The sequence below is a fragment of the Falco punctatus genome, assembly GCF_963210335.1.
Source record: "Falco punctatus genome assembly, chromosome: Z".
NCBI classification, from domain to species: Eukaryota; Metazoa; Chordata; class Aves; order Falconiformes; family Falconidae; genus Falco; species Falco punctatus.
This window is the reverse complement of record NC_137586.1, coordinates 78747046-78764959: the sequence shown is the minus strand read 5'-3', so window position 1 is coordinate 78764959 and position 17914 is coordinate 78747046. Positions and strand designations below refer to the sequence as shown.

Sequence of the window (17914 nt, the reverse complement as noted above, 5' to 3'; positions counted from 1 at the left end):
GCAGACTTCAATGCCTATGAAGTAGCAAGTGAAATGTTTTTGAGTGAATTCAAGCCTCATCTTGAATTTTTATGGCAACTCAGTGTGAGGCTGAACTGGTCCATTTGTTGTGAGTGGTGCTTGGCTTGGCTGGAAGAGGAAGGAAAGGTAAAGGGACCGTGGGCGAAACCAGTGATCCAGAAGTGATCCAGAAATGAATGGAAAAACATCTAGCAGCTGACTAGGATATTAATAAGTCAATGGGTACATCATGGGATGGGAAAGAACACACATCTTTTGGATATATCTGACCATGGCAAGGTTCAAGTGCAGTTTCTCGCTCTCCTTCTAGGTTCACAGTCTTTTCCATACCCTTAGCAATTCAGCTGCAATTACCTAATGAGTGCAAAACTTATTAGGACATGTACACAGCCTTGTCATGACCAAAAAAGCTCTGTTTCTTGGAGGCCAGGGTAGAAAAAAGCAACAAAAGGGATATTCCTGCTGTTATGTCTTTATTTTTGTAGGCAGCTGTGGTGGTGACAGAGGCAGGCGGCATCTCCAGCTCTCACAGAAGTGATTATACCAACCAACCTCAACTTCACAGGCAAAAGAAACTTTATTTTGAAAGTGTCAGACTGGAGTTTCAGACTTATGGCAAATAGCCATGTCACCACATCCTGAAAGGCCAAGGAAAGCTGGCCTCAGTCAACTGACAATATATAAAAGGCAAGCTGAAAAAAAGTTTTGATTTTTTTTTTCTTTTAATGTATTTTTTTCCTTCTTTTTCTTCATTTTCCTTCTTCTTGACTATGAAAGGTCACGAGTTTCTCAGAACAAAGCTTTTTGATATTATTACTGGTAGCACCAAACAGACATGGACTTGCATCTCATTATTCTGATACGTAGCTCTGCTGAACGCAAGGGAATTTGGCATTTTGATTATCAGCAACCTAGGGACAGAGGTTGTGAACAGAAGTGTCTTCTTCACCATGCGGTGTCAGCTTTGATGTGGCTGTTCAGTTTTGCTTTATTTCTACATGATTTTGAAAGTGTTTAAATGATAACTTGAAGAAAATCTACCTAAACCTAAATTATGTCTTCATTGTTACAAATGATTCTTTTAATTCAGTCCTTGTGCTGCAAAGCTTTCACAAGCCTTTTTTAAAGGGGAAAAGGTTTAACAAGGACAACAAATCGCCCAGAGAGGTAGAGTGCATTTATGCAGCTTTCCACTGACCATGCTACCTGCCTGTTTATAAGGGAAATGTTTTCCAGGGAATAAGGACGGAAAACAGCTAGCCCAGCAGTGCAAAGGAATACGAACCAAAAGCTGTGCATATAGGCACAGGGTTAAAGTAACAATGTTGTCTCATACTTTAGAGCTTTGAGGTGTCCAAACTGCAGTGTGGGATGAAGGATAGCCAAGCTAGTTTTTAGTGGAATAATTAATGAACAGGCAAAAGCCTATTCCCAGCAACACCAGGCTAAGGACAAACATACTCAGCCAAGATGCTGCCCACCCACAGCTCATTGGCAGGGACCTTGCCCCGCATGGGGCTGCAGGAGGACATAGTTAGAGCTTGCCTGCACCCCAGCTTAGACCCTTCCAAGCTTGTCTATCTCCAAGCCCTGCTGCAGCCTCCTCTAAATTACATGTGTATGTTACCTGCAAGAGGGAAACCAGTCTGTTCGAAAAAGAGAAAAACTAAAAATTAAACAACTCCCATACAAAAATTGAACCAGTGTGAACTAAAGAAAAAGCAGTGGAGCAGAATTTAAGGCTTTGGTCACACAAAAAATCAGTTACTGAGTTTTCATTTACTACAAATAAATCTGTCGTACCTAAAATTCACCCTCCTTTTTCTTTTCCTGTTTTACATGGATGTTTCCCCCAAAGGAAAAGACCTTCCACTGTGAAACAGAAAATCAGTGACACCTCTGTGCATGCATGAGAAGTATTTACCTCCATTTTGGCCAAATACTTATGTATAAATAATGAGGGGACCAAAAATTCCTGCTGCCATAGTACTTAAACTCATGGAAAATATATGACTGTAAGTAACTGTGCTGAAATTCGTGACTGCAGTCAAGCTGCTTCCTATCCTTGCCTTCCTCTTAGATGCTTGCATCTTTTAAACCTCGCCAACATACAGCAAAGCAGGACACCGTGAGGTCTTCAAATTTGCGATTATCTGCTCGTTTTCACTTCAGAGTTCCTGCTGCTGCCCATGGTTGTAGATACCGCTCTGAGTTTCCCATCAAAATTCTCTGCAGTCCAAGAAGCCAACATGAGTGGGGTTTGTAATGAGGAGGAGACACACACTGTAAACATGGGAGGACCATGTAGGATATCTTTTAATGACCCATTTCTACCTCCTTCCAGCAGACCTTTCCTGCTCCTGCTACAGCGTCTATCAGTGGACCATGCAGTAAGCTAGGAACAACGAAGCTTGAATGCACAGGACTAGAAAGCATCATTAGAACGAAGTTCAGCTCACTCTTCTGTTTCTTCAACCATTTTGGCCGTATTAGCAGTCTCGTACAAAATGAGCATTCCCTTCTGGTCTTGTCTCTCCTTGGTTTGCTCTCTGGAGTAGGACAGTTTTTCTCTGTACAGTGGGTGCTTTTAAATGTCATGGCCAAATTCTTCAGTATCTAGAAATCTGATAGCCTTCATCTTTCCCTACCTTTCAGTAGTCCAGCCACTCATACATTATTTAAGTGTAGTTAAGTTCTCTCCTGATTCTAACATAAATTTAAGCAATATATTTTTAAAACCCTCTCCTTTTTCTCCTCTTTTATGTGTTTTGCTATGCCAAGGTTTGAAGCAGAGTGCTAAGGAGCACGACACCACTCCAGTAAAGCTTTCATTTGTAAACAAGCCTACTGCTTTAACGACAGAGTAACCAGCTCTGCCACTGACTGTGTGTTTAAAACCTGTTACGTAGAGTCAGTGCCAAAACGCTCAGCATCTCGCAAAACTGAGTAGTAGCCCAGTTGTTAAGAAAGTGTCCACCATCTCACTTAATAGTGTTGATCAATCATACCTTTAACAGTCTGGAAGCCATCCCACATGAGTCTCTGCCTTGGGAGATCCTGGGAGATGTCTCCTCCAGCACTGATGTTGTAGCAGTGCCTACAGTGATTGTGGAAAGGTTACACCTTTGGGAAAGGTTATGCCTTTGCTCTGAGAAGGTGCCAAGACCACAAATTATTGTCCAGGTGTCTTGTGGATCAAAGTTACTGAACATCTGTTCATCGATCTCCAGGAGTGGCAACGTCAGAATCGGCGCAAAAAACTCTCAAGACCTGGGATTTTTTTTTTTTTTTTTTCCTGGCATGTAATTCTGAGGCTTTTAGTGGAACTAGACAGAAGTGATATTGAACAAATAGGGCCAGACAGGCCACTGCATATGCTTTCCCACTGTATCTGTGCACATAGTATACATACATCTGGGTATTGTACCTACTGTATCTGTAATTGTACCGTAATGTAATTTTTCTCTTACCAGTGCTCATTTTAGGCAGAAACACTAATTTACATGGCAGACACAGGTTTTACTCCATTAGGTGGTTTAATATGCTGAGATTGACTCTCTCATATGCTGCAGTTTCTCTACCATTATGGACTCTTGGTATTAGCGGTTTTAGATCATTGGTCACCACAGCTAATAGATAGATATCTAGTCTCTAAGTTAAAACTCAGAAATTTCTCCTTTCAGAGCACTTTAAACCAGTTTTCAGTTTTAGAAGCTTTTTTGTTTGTTTAATTAACTTCAAAATTGTTTTTAATAAAGCATTTTACAGGTGCCATTGTATAACAAAGTTGTTTAAGAGTATGGGAAAAATGGAGTACAAGAGAAATGCAAATCTGCATAAGCCTCATTGTAATTTAACCCTTTTAGAGCTGAGTATAGGTTAAAGGGCTTGACTTCCCCCCCCCCTCCCCCCGCCCAGCTGCAAATGTATATAGACTGCACACAGACTGAACCCCTCGCTCAGACTACAGCCTTGGCAATAATGTGTTCAGTTAATCTGCACAATGTAGAGTCATCCCCTCAAAAAAGTAATTCACTTCTTTAAAAACTAGAAGGAAAATAAATATGGTGCAGTAAAATTGTTGAGTAGAGGAATCTATCTGGACATTTCACAAAACATTTCATTATGCTGATAATTCCCAGAAGTGCTCTCAAGAGTGCTTTAAGCTGAGGATTACTGCACTGGATCTGATGGACTTTTTTTGTAGCCCCTTTAAAAGGCAGTGAACCGTTTTTCTATTTTATTTAAATAATGCCCCTTAAAATGGATTTTTAGAGGTATAATAACTCCTTAAGAGTCAGTTATGCTAAACAGTTTCTCTTGATAGAAATGTTGTAAAACTCGTTAACTGCACAATTTCAGATGCCGGCTTGGTGAACACTAACTGACATGTCAATGGCCAGAGTTTGTAAAATAAATTGAAATAGTTGTTGTATCACACAGCTAGCAATGCACAAGCTGTAGGCCACAAGGGGCTCAAACCTGACAGAAAATTACTTCAAGATGAATGAAAAGTGCTTGTTTCTCTTTATTAGTTTTTAGAGAACAATGAAAACGTTGAATTGTTTACAGAAGGGTTGATTAAATGTGGTCAGTAGGGCCATGTCCCTACTGCTAACTGTTAGCCTTCCCAGCCCCCAGCCCCTTCCCTCCACCCCATGCATCTTCTTATAGACTATTATGGTCACACATCTGTGTGTGAAATGTGCTCATTTTGACATTCCTCTGCTGCTCTGAGCTGTTGAGGCCTTTGTTAGGTAAAACACTGTTGTCAAGCCTAACAAGCAGGTCATGCAATTTGCTGGACACTGCAGCAGAGAATAGCCCTGCTACGAATTGCTTCAGCATCTAACAATGCTTAGTTCAATATCGAAATACATATGTATTTTTTCCCTTTGTTTAGCCCTGATACCTTTAATATTTTGAAGAAATACACATTTTGCATTTTTTTAAAAAAACAACAAAATGGGTTTGACATCATAGCACGCTGTTTGTTTTATTCTTTTGTTTGTTACATATATTACGATGGGAGGTGGGGGAAAGAGACTTTAGCTGTCCTTTTGTGACCTAAATTCACTTTCTATGTGGTACTAAAGGCACAAAGAGTAGATGTATTGTGCCATACCATATTCTACCAGATTATGTGGTCTGCTTTCAAAGCAATTCAAATTAAGGCCACTTTAGGAGAAGTGGTATTTGCACAAGATGGCAACAACAGAAAATGTCCCTTTGAGGCAGTGACTTTAAAAACAACTTCTTAAAGATCAGGTTCATTTAGCAGCAATCATGAGAGTAAAAACCACTGGATATGTTACTATGGTTGTTGAACAAAACAGTCTTCTTTTTTTCTCTCCACCCTATTCCTTAGCCTTCATCCCTTCCCCCTCTTCCCCAGAAGAAAAATCAACCACTAATGTGCACGGGTTTGAATGCTATTTGTGGCGATCTGTCACTTTACATAGTGTTCCGCCCTGATGTGAAAGCAGGATTTTCTTTTTTTTCTATCTGCAGAACATGCTTTTCCAGGCCTATTATGTGTATAAACAATGGCATATGTAATTACCTTTCTGGGGTGGCAATTATTTCTTTGCATCAACAACTGAAGTTAAGGCAATGCATCCCACAGCCCCCCACCTCCAAATAAGGGATATCCTAAATATATTTAAAAAAAAAAAAAACAAAAAAACAAAAAAAAAAACATTTGGGGATCAAATCAAGGCTGCTTATGTCAGCTTGGGAAGGGACAGATACTATCAATGCAGCCTTTAAATGTCAGCATGATCTTTTTTTTCCTAGCAGTAATTGCTTTACATTTTGTTTCAGATTGAGTCATTTCAACCTTTGCCTACAAGCCAGTTTTTGCACCCCACCTCCTTACACTGAAAACTTTTGCACTTTTGCTAGGGCGGATTTCCTTGGCAATTCTGTGGGTAAGAAAATACCATACCTGTCATGTCAAAGCTGTTGGAGGGTGCGAAATGCTGACTTTCTTGTCTTGCTTCAAGCTATGAGAGGTTATGCAGGGTGGTGGGTTGAGAGAGTGAAGGATGAAGGAGAGTTTTTCTTTTATTTCCCCCATTATGTGTCCATCTTGCAGTGTATGATTACAGTCCTCAGTGCTACTGACGAACATCCATGCCTTTAGCTGGACGTCCACGGACAGATCTGTCATCGTTTCACTGTATCTGACACTTTTAACCTGCCTCAAGATTTCCACTAGTGCTTTAAATCAAGGGTCTGATGCTACAAAGTGTTATGGTTAGGTCTGTGCTGAGAGTTCAGGTCAAACTACCCCAGACCCCTTAACCTCACTTCATCAGGATGGTCCCATTCCCAGTCGTCTTCTCAGAGACCCTGGGATGCTTCTTGTGACCTCTCATGAGAGCTGTACATGGGTAGAGCTCGCATGGGGAGCAGTGCCCCAGCACTCCCAGTAGCCAGGAACTACAGCTCATGTAATTCAGGCTCATTAGAGCAGCCTCATCACTAAGTAAAAGGTCGGTGCAGATATTGCCCAATTGCATGTTTACAAAAGCAGTTTGAGCTACCTTTTATACCTCTGGAAGTGAGGGTATGATGCTGGGGCTGAAATGGAAGTCATACAGCAACGTGCGCTTCTTTTTCACTGTTGATGCAAATTAAATTTACAAAATGCAAAGTCTGATTATCAGGAACAGCATATGCTTACATTTAAAAGAGTGTCTTGCATCCTTTCTCAAATAGGTTTAAGTGAGAGCTTTCCCGAGCAAAGACAGTCTTCAATATCTGCTTAATTCCCAGGAATTAGGCCTAAACTAAAGTCAATTCTTGTAAGCTCCTCTTGCTCCTCACAGTGTGGTCATCAGTGTGCCTAATAAGGTATGCCTAATGCAGATGCAGTGAAGTGAAAGGTGTTTTAATGATGGCTCCTTCATTCTCTTCCACACCCTGTGCACTGGGAGGCTGGCTGGGTGAATGCCCTCTGTGTGTTATGTGCTTACACAAATTAAAGAAGGAAGGGAGAAACAGGACCAAGAAGAAGCGTAAACAAAACATGAACTCAAAACCTCAGAGTAGTGCCCGCTTGCTTATCTCATATACACAGGCGTTTTATTGTTCACAAAGGTGTTAACGGGCACACATCCTGGTTTTCTATTTATCTGGCAGCAAAGGCACTGCACAGATAGAGGAAAGAAGATGAACAGGTTAAAATTTTCCTTTCTTTCCCTTCTCTTCTCCAGTCCCTTTGCTGAATGGACAGTGAGCAGCGAACTTATGTAGTTACAAGCATTCTCCAGTCCAGGGACAACACCAGCATATTAATTGAACTGAATGCTGCGAGCAGCTTTCCCAAATTTATATCTGTTGGTGATGTCAATAGAGGGGAATAAGAATTAGTAAAAGTCTTTCAGTTTTGTCTGCCTGATAATGGATAAAAGAGAAACTAAAATCTCCTACAAAATGGAAATCACAAACAGCTCTGCTGGGGAATACAAACACAGCTTTGAAACCTTTCTTTCTTTTGCTTTCAATAGCCATGAACATAAATCACAAAAGCCAAGCCAGGGGAAATATTAATCCTGCCACCAGGATCTGTCTCTAACTCTCTTCCTCGCCAGTTTGAGTAGGTGGTTTTGGAGTTACCCCAAGTGCTGATTCCATCGTTGCTTAGACTGTTAATGAGCTTTCCCCACAAGAAAACATTTTCCTTTGTCTCAGAGACAGTTCTGAGAGCCGTGTTCACCTCTGCATCTGTGCAAATAGTATCTTTATAGGGTTTGAGCTAGGGTCTGTCAGTGGAAAGGGGAAAAGGGCATATCGTGATGTGATGGCATCACCCTAAGGTGGTGGTACTGAAAGGTGGTGTTACGTGCCAGATAATCTCCAATTACAGCTTTCTTTTTCCTATACCTCCTACCCTACAAGGATCTCAAAATACTTTGCTTACATAAACCAAGACTACTAGCCTCACTATGCAGTGGAAAAGCATTATTATGTGTGTTTTCAGGTACTGAAATGCAGAAAAAATAAACGTTGTTATCAAGAATAACAAAAAGTTGTTGATGAAGCTGGAAACAGAACCACCAGTCCAGACTGCAGCTAAGTAGAACCCCTCCTTCTCTGTTTCATGCTGTTATGGGTAGCAGGTAATACCCAAAAGTCACTGAGTTAGACTGTTCATGTGCATGTAGCCAGACCTGTTCGCAGGATGAAGACACAGCTGCCAAGCCGTCCTTCTCTGCAAAAACACATAAAAAATACTAATTTTGTTCTGGCTTGGTTTTTACTAAGAACGTGGGTAAGAAAGAGAAACAGAAGACTCTTAGAGACTGGAGGAGCTCTGTTTCTGCCCAGCATGTTGTCTGCTTTGAAAGCTAACTGGGAAATTCAGGTTACATCCCAAATGACACTACTGAGCTTTTTAACAGAACCGTCACTCTGGTCGGGAGCTTTGTGTGCAATACCTAGCATTGTTAGTAGTCCTGGGTGAGGATGTGATGACTTCATCTCCCCCAGTCTTCCCCCTAAAACTCTTTTGCCAGTTTAAGTAGTGTTACGAGGTTTTGTCTGGTGAATAGAGCAAATATTGTTTCTCACTTATTTTTACAGTTTCAGCTCCCAGAAGACACCATGGATGACAGTAAAGCTGCCTTCCAGTACGACACCAAGACTTCTTTTATTCAGAAGCCCCTAATAAGCACAGACACCTCACTGCTTTCATTTCAGCTCAACATATGTCCAGTTCAGCAGCCACTGAATTCGATCTTATCTGTTCAGATGATGGGATTTGATGAACTGCATAAACCTGTCATTAAGGGGAGGACAGGTCATAGTCACTACTCAGGATGTTACAGATTTCTTCATTGTTTATTGCAGATGGGGTAATATAGCACAAGCAGAGACAGAGAAGATGAAAGTAAGGTTAGTTAAACACCAAGGTACTTTGTGATTAAAAAGAGTGATAATATCAGGCCAACAGTTCAAAGGTTCAGTGTAAATATTGTTCATCTGTTTGGCTTTTCAGCCATGACACCAGTTAGTGGAAAGATACCAAACTTCCATGTAAGACAAACTTAAATTTTACAGAAGAAAGCCACACACATAAAAAGTGGCCTCCTTTCACTGATGCAATAATAATTAAAAAAATTAAACCTTTGACCTCTGTAAACATTATTATTTCTGGTTTCCTTTGTCTGTGACCTGAAGGTGCCTTATGTCTTTCCACAGCCCTTTTACTCCAGCTTTCTTATCGGCAATTACTTACACAGTAACTCAAATCCAATTTCAATATTGACTACTAAGCTGTAAGCTCTGTGTCAAATTCTGGCTCTCTAGCATGTTCTGTTGCCATCAAGAACATAGGAAACATTAAGACTTGGGAAAGGGAAAGGAAAAAATATCTAGCAAGTGATGGCAACGAGTCAATTATGCTTGTGTTGCATGGTCCTCAGAGCTCACATTAAACTCATATTGCTCCTGGTGCTTAAAAAGGAACATTTCTACTAAAAATTAAAACAGGTAAGGAGTGTCTACAGTGCATAACATAAAATTTATTTATTATTTTCAGTCTGGCAGCAGATCACAGCTTTGTCCATCTGCACAGAGCATGTGTCCCTCCTTGAATGATTTCACCAGCATTCGCTAGGCCAACACTAATTAACCCTCTTTGGGACCGGCCTTTACTGGTCTTTGCAGGAAGGCCCTGGATGAATCATGGGGGTCACTTGGCCCCAGTATTCAGCCAGCTGTGAGGATGGTGCTGGGAGGTGCTGCATTGGTGATGCTGCATGGTGCTGCCTTAGTTTGAGTGTGGGGCCAGCCCTGGCCAGGTCAATCTCAGAACCACATACATGATGATCTGAGTGCATGGATGCTGCTGGGGTAACATAAGGGATGATTATTTACCTCTAGGGCTCAGCATCACTGCCAGCATGGCCTTAACAGGACAGCAAAGTGTCTCCAGTTAGCTCCCTGTGTTGCAAGCGCCAGATGTTTTTGGTCCTGTGTTAGTACAGCACCTAGCACAGAGGGATGCTGGCCTCCAGCTGCTATGCAGTGTCCTGTTTCAAATGTTTAAAGTAGCAGATGAACCCCCAATACTGAGTTTGCCAGTATTGCAGAAAGCAACTGCTGACCATGGTCTGCAGTCCATCATTAAAAACCTGTTCCACTCATGACCTTAATTTCTGCTATGGAGAGTAGCCAGGGACAAAATCCACCACATCACCAGATTGTTTCCCTGCTCTGTTCTTTTGTCATGCAGATACTCCTGACTACCAGAGTCTATTCTGTGAGTTGGTGGGTGTACTCCTGTCTTCCGCTCTTGCAATCATTTTCTGCTTCCCCAGAAGTACCTTCAGAGAGAACATCCTTCTGCTTCTGCATTGCACCCCTCCTGGTGAATGCTTTCTAGTGTGGTGTGAGGGATTTTTCAGACATTTTCTTGTGAACAGTCCCAATTTGGTTAAATGTGGGAATTAAAACCAAAAAATATTCAGGCTGATGAAGACTAGTGTATGGAAAACATCTCATATTCTTCTGTTTAACAACATCACTGAAGGTGAGAATGGTATGTCATGGTCTTGTGTGTAGCTGTGTGACAGGTGGCTAGAAAAATAACCTAATACGTGGAGACCACTTGTACCAAGAAATAATTGATTCTGTCTTGCAAGAAGTGCTCTTCTTTCCTTTCTACCTGGGTATTTATTAGTGACTGCCCCAGTTATTCATGTGTCACTGACCTCATCTGAAAACACTGGATTCATCATTCTGCATCTCAAATTAAGATGCATTTATGTTGATAACAAAGTGAAAAAAAAAATCAGACTGATTGATCTGAATTGTGTATGTACACACATTGGATGGTCTGGTTGATATTCTTAGGACAGCTCTACTTCCCCAAATTCTTAGACTACATTTGTGCTACCTGCAAGCCAAATCCTAGTCTCACTTTTGGAATTCCTTGTGTGAAAGGCAGCAGAACTCTGCCGCTTCTCAGGGACATTCTGTGTTAAAACTGCCTGCCTTCTCAGAATGCAATACCTTCCTTCCTTCTTACATGAAAGTCTGGGTCCTTGTGGCATCTTATCATGACAGGCATTATGAAAAAACATACCAACAGTGTGAGAACATGGCAAGCACTTGGGTCCTGTAGCTTTCCTGCCATCTGTCCCACTGATGTTTTGAAGACAGTATAACCTATTCATCTGAAATGAATGTGGGTGTAGCACCAGCCAAAGAAATATCCAGGAGAATTTTTTGTATTATTTGAGTAGACAGTCTAATAAGCTGTACTGGATGCTAAGGTTTGTCATGTAAACAACCAGCAAATTTTTGCATGAAGATTATGAAGGAAGCAATGATAGTGATTACTAACCCAGTCATCTGTCAGAAAAGATCTCCAGTCTCACCCATACTTATTTTCCTCACTAAGCATGTACTCAGTGTCTCCTCTGTCCCTGGATGCCATTCCCAGCTTATGACAGCAGGGCTGGGGTCCTCTTTAGATACTAAAGTTATGCCTAATTTTGCCTGGAGAGCAGGCTGGACCCTCACAGACCTCCTTGCAGAGCCATCTGCCCTGCCACCCCCTGCAAGGCTCCCAGCCTCCCTGTTGATCTGCTTCTTGTCAGGGGTGGGAGGCTCAGCATCTCACTGACACTAGAAGCCACAAAGACAGATCCTGGTGACAGCGATGGCTAGGCAAAAATGAGTGCTTTGCAGAGGGGGGGGGAAAGCAATTTTATTTAAGAAAATAACCATTCATAATTGGGCCTCTGTCACTTTAAATTTTAATGGTAATAGTAGTACTGGAACTTTAAATTACAGCTTTCAGTGGCTTCAAGCTGAATCTCTCAATTACTCTTCGTAACTCCCCTCCCGGAGCGTGTGTGCCATGACATTGATATCGCTGTTCAAATCGAAATTTACGCCCAGGGGCCGAGCTGCAAGGTACGCCGTGCACGGATCCTGCCTGACTCCATCACCAGCTACTGGGAAGAGATGCAGGGAGGTGTAACTCCCAGGTCTGGGCAAATCTTGGTAGCCTCATGCAAAAACATTGCACATTTCTGACACTGAGGTGGTCGGTGTCCAGCCCACCTGCTCTATTCCCACAGGGTGGGCTGGGGGATGCTCCTGCAGGCGCAGCGTTTGGTGCCAAGGGATGCAGGCCTGGGAGAGGCAAGGCAACTGTGCTGGTGGTTATTGCAATTATTATTATTATTGTGTTGGCTGTTAAGGTTACCATTGCACAGAGCTGCCAGAGCAGCAAGGCAGTGGATGTCTGGAAGTTGGGAGGGTGAGGGAAAGTGGGGAAGGATTTTCCTTCAAAGACAGCAAAACTATATATCCAGAGCGAACCAAAAGGCTGGGAGAAAAAGAAAGAAGGGATGAAGTTTCAAGTGTGTCACATTTTGATGTAAATAAGTTTTAATTTTGCAATTTAATTTTGTAATAAATTTTTGCTGTTGTTACTGCAAGCTCTGTTGTATTATTTAACCTGCCATTGTGGTATTTGTGCATACCTGGTGCCCAGCCACTTCACTGGCAGCTTCAGCCCTTAACCTAGAGACAAGCTCAAAACTAGCTCCATTCCATATAGCCTGAAAATACACTTTTAAACTCTAGAATGTAAGAGAGTCTGAAAAACTATTGCTGTAACACAGACTGTGAAAGTAACGAGCTTTGAAAATGCATGGTACTGCAGGTGAGGAAGACAAATTTTGTGCTGGTTGTACCCTGCGTTGATGGGAGCTGGAAGTGGCAGAGCATGCAGTTTACAATAAGTGGGTGGGAACAAGAGACCACTTTGTCCTTCCAGTAACCCTGTCTGGATAACTGGAAATCTGCATACAGTAGCTTAAAAGCAGCTCAGACAGGGCTCCTGTCTATTCCCACTTCTACCCAGGATGAAAAGCACGAGGATGGAGGTCACATAAACTCACTCTGTTCACGCAGTTCAGAGCTATTTGCATAATCCAAGCTTTCATTTTAAACAAATTAAGTGCCTGGCACTTTATGGTTGTGAAGAAACCTCCCCGAGGTGTGAGTGAAGTATGGAGCCACTGAAAGCAAAGTCCACTGCAGGTCGAGTGAGAAATGGCAGTGCAGAGGAATGAATGCTTCATAATGTAAACAGAAGTGCAAGAGACGGGAAATTTTTCACATTTTATTAAATCAGACTTTTACAGTAGTTGTTGAAAGCAAAAAACACTGAATTATATTTAGATAATAGTTCCATAAATAATGTGTGTTTTCACAGCAGTCACAAAGTCTGGAATTTATGTGCTAATTACAGACCCCAAATCATCTCTGCACAGATTTGCAATTAAAACTGAAATATTTTCATATACAATGTGAGCCCTGTATTCATAGCAACAGCTAAGAGACATGCTGGTTACAGTTTGCTCAGTAAATCTGAATATTTTATGTTTGAACACAATTGTTTCACCATTGTTGTCCTTACGTTTGGTATTTTAAAAGCTGAAAGAGTTTAAAGGCGAGTGCCACACTGTGGATTGCTATTCCTTTTAGAAAAAAATATTGTCTATATAGTAATGTATATACTGCTACAATCTAAGGGAACAAATTATTATTGAAAGACAGAGAAAGCGAAATTCCTGTGTATGGTTATCTTCTTAATAAATATTGTAAAAACACATACTTTTAAAACCCTGCAGTGACAGCAAAGTGCAGGAAGAATGCAAAATTAGGGAGAACGTTGAATAATTCAGTAGCTTGTTATGCGATTAGATCTGATTGGCCCACACTAAGATGCTGCCCATAAAAATGATTTCCCATGGTAGCATTGGTCTAGGGGTGGGGGGTTTATGATGTCCATAAAATGGGAGAACAAGGCTTACTGGAACTAATAATATCATGGCCGCGCAGAATGATTGATGATCTTTAAAAAGGCCCAGATTGGTTTCATCTTTCTTCAGATTTTATCACTCACTCTTTCTTAGTCACGTGCAATCACTAAGGCCAAGAGAGGTAACAAGTGTTTGATGTATGATACTTGAGCCACTTTTGTCAGAACTGCATTTATTTTAAACCGCTCTTGCATTTGATACTCCCAACATGTAGATGTTCTTTATGTTGATTTTTTCTCCAGCTGATGAGAATAGACACTCCTGGGGTTGGGTCAAGAAGTAAGCCAAGCTCGCTTTAGAGCAATGGTGCCAAAAATCGCAGTAAAAATTAAACAGATCCTCCTTCCTTGCACTGGGACCATTTCCATTACTGATTAAATGGATAAAGAGCTGCTCGGGGCTGACATCTTCTTGGGAGAACCTCATATCCTTTATTATTTGCAGTATGAGCACACCTTTCAGAATGCTACTTATGCTTCTTGGAATACATTATCCATTCCAATTCACTCTATCCTTCACAATCTGCAGAGAGCCACAAAAGCTCCTTTTATGTCAGTTGAAATTTCAGATGAATAGGGAAAAAATACTTAATTTAACCAACTGGGGGAAAAAAGGGTCATTTCCACTGGTTTCTGAAAGCTTACACATCTCCTCAAATATGACAAATCAAGCCAGATATCTTAATCATCTGTTGGAAACATCCTTATCAGTAACTTATTCAAAAAGATTGCAGATGTGTGAGCTGAAAAATGTTTGGCAGGGTCCCAAAGGGAAAAGAAAGCGTATTAAAGGGTTGATCAAATAGCAATATATTGGAGTCCTGCACATTTGGAGAACTTTCTGTTATCCTTATTTGTTCTAGTTGGAAGAATAACACATAAATCAGTAGGATGTCAGGTTTCCGAGACCCATCACCAATGCACTCACATACATTTGTACGTACAGGTACAACCGTACATGCACCTGTGCCACACCTGTATCCTTGTGCATGGCTATGCTAAGGACACACGGGCCCTCTTGCTGGTGACCGTTTTGTCTCCTGTAGGGTGTAATGGTTTTCTGTTTTGACAATTTAAATGCTGTCTAACACTGTTTAACAAAATCAAGAGATGTTCTTGGCAATTAATTTCTGCCGTCAACAGTATTCTCAAACTGGGCAACTCCCCTTGGAACAGGGAGCCATAACAGCAAAGCCTGTGCTAGTGAAAGAGCAAGACAATTCATTAGACGACTCTGCAGCAGCTAAAAGTGGCGGGGGATGTCAGCCCATGCTTCTGTGCTTCAATACTAATGAGAGTCATTGCATATTCATAATCCTAAATACAGTCAGCTTCTGATAAAAACTTTTGTCATGGAAGCTTCACAGCAAGAGCAAAGCATTGCACTCCTCGTGTCATGGCACTTCCACCAAGCCGGCGCAAGAGCAAGATTGATTGTTTTGCAACGCAGCCTGACAGGGAACTAAGAGATACTGCCCCAAGGGTCCTGAAACTAAGCTTAGTTTGATTACAAGGCTCCAAGTAATCAAAGAAACAAAAGAGAGGGAGGAAAGTGGGAGGAAGATTGTTGTTTTGTCTTGTTGGTGGTTTGGGGGCTTGCTTTTTTGTATTATTTTTTAAAGATAAAGGAGGCTCTAAAGACGTAGCTTTCCTTATTGAGTGTTGAGAGTAATTATCTGTTAGGCGTTTAAAACAGTTTATATCAATTTTTATCACGGAGGAAGAACGGCAGGCACTAGCAAACTTGTTCCCATGTTGTAGGAACACTGCTGTATGTCTTAATAGATACAAATCTCTAAAACTGTATGAAGTTTCACGTCAATATGAATAGCAAAGATTAGTGAACTCAACCTGTCAGATATTAAAATCAGCTCTGCCAAGTGTTATGCTACCCAGAATTCGCTTCTTTCGGGTTCATTTTCATTTTTGTTGTCAGCTCCTTCTTCTTCTTCTCATTGTTGTTGGTATTTTTATTATTACTTTTGAGAAGCTACCCATCTGCTTTCTTGTCTGCAAATCCTGAAGGTGCACAGCTCATGTAGCCTTTGACCTTGTAATACCTGTCTGCTGGGGCAGCTGTTAGCATCCCCTGGAGTCAAAGAAGAGAAACGTATGTTTCAGCACCCACTTTCAAAAAAGCCTTGAGCATTTTCTCACTCACAAGGATGACTTCAGCTGGAATGCCAGCACATTTCCACATCTTTTTGACAGGCAAGCAGACTATAAAATATACATAGAATCAAATAAAACAGGACATTAACACAAAGGTTTCAAAATCTGATTAGAGTACAGGGTTGCATTTCTTTTTTTTTTCAGCAATTATAAAGTCATGCATTTGAGGGGGAAAAAAATTAATGCACTGCTCAAGAGAAATCACGAAGGATTAAGGATGGGAAGGTTTCTCTAAATTGTTAAATATCTCAGTCATATGTATACAGGCTTTGAAAATAGAGGAATCTTGTAGTTATGATTGATTGAGGTAACTGATTATCCACAGATATTTTAAGTGTTGAGACATTAAATTGTCAGCCATATCAGTTTGATTGCAGTAAAACATGAAAACATTGACTTTTGTCTAGTTAGAGAAATTTATTTTTCCCAGAATGACAATCCTTTAAGTAGAAACCAGGCAGCTTGCCAGCTCTCCATGTCATACATTGAAGTTTGCAAATGCAACCCATATTTTCAAATGTTTTTCAAGGTTCAATGAATGGTGCATAGGTCTTTGGCAAATAGTATTGTAATAAACAGATTTCCATATACTGCTTTAATCTTCCTTAAGCCTGGTGTAGACTAGTATTTATTCATTACAAATAAATGAATGGCATAGATGTGGTTTGCATTCAAGGTGATACGTATTCAGAGCTCTTCACTTATGTAAAACATTTCTCTAAAAGAAACAGTAACCCTCCTTGGACTGAAGTTATAGGAACAAGTTTGATTAATATGTTTTACAAGCCTGAAGTAAATGCTCATCATAACTGTCAGCAAGCTGACAGCTTTCAAAAAAAGAGCCTTTGTTCCCAGGATGAGTAATTTGTGTGATCTTCTTTAAGATACCACACTCAAAACCTTAGAAGGAGAAGGTGTTACATTCAAGCAAATTCTACTCAAAATATGATTGCTGTTAAGTCTGCTTTGTATTCTGGATCCTTGATATGCACACAGTATTTGACAAGATAGTGACTTTTTTTTTTTATTTGTTGTTCTTGCTTGTCAGAACACCTGTGCTTTCTCATTAGGCAGAGGTGTACTCCACCAGTTTTGTACCTACATGCGTGGGAGAGCCACCGTTACCCAGTGCCCTGCATCACTTTTGTGCTTGCTTGTGGTTTCATAGATAAAACCCAGGCGTAAATAATTACTGGATACCTTAAAGATTACATTTGATTGACTGAGAATGTAAGAAAATAGACTGAAAGTTGGAGGACTACAGAGGAATGATTGAACCATACCTTGAGAAGCAAAGGGAACAACTGTTCCCTCAATTCTGGGTCTCTTTTCAACATTTTCTCCTAACTGCAGTAGTAACACCTCTGCCACAAAGAATTAGGCAGTGGCATGTTGTGTCTCCAACGTTAATGAGCAAGTACCTCAAGAACAGGTCAACTGCTGAAAAATAAAACTGAGGTTTCCCACTGGCATGGGAAAATATTTCCTCCCCGACTCCTTCAGGCAAAAAGGTTACTGTACAGCATGAAACATTAGTTTGATTACTTTTAGATAGCCAAAGTTTGCTCTCAGTTGTATCATTTCAAAGCTGGAAAAGACCATTTGGCTTAAATAGTCACATATTTATCTGTTTATATGAGTAGCTACAGTGAATAGTAAGAATGAACTAATCCAACCCTTTCGAAAAATCCAGTCAAAATATTTGACTGAATGGTGCTGGTTTCCAGTTTGTTTTCAAGTAAGATAGAGGAACTAACCCTTATTTCCATCCATCCATGTGGTCTTTTTGGTCTGTGAGTCTGTGTAGAGTAGAGGAGAAGACCTTGGTTGTTCATCTACCTCCACTCAGCTAGTCTTTTCTTTTACAGG

The 17914-nt window shown here is 40.9% G+C and overlaps 1 long non-coding RNA gene across 1 annotated transcript in view; it reads right to left on the bottom strand.

Annotated features, from left to right (window-relative positions):
• Positions 1-17914, bottom strand: part of LOC308056101 — a 96891-nt gene that overhangs the window by 15387 nt on the left and 63590 nt on the right. The window contains exon 6 of the long non-coding RNA XR_013924706.1: positions 1-17914. This exon is cut by the window's left edge and continues 15387 nt beyond it. This is a non-coding gene — a long non-coding RNA (uncharacterized lncRNA).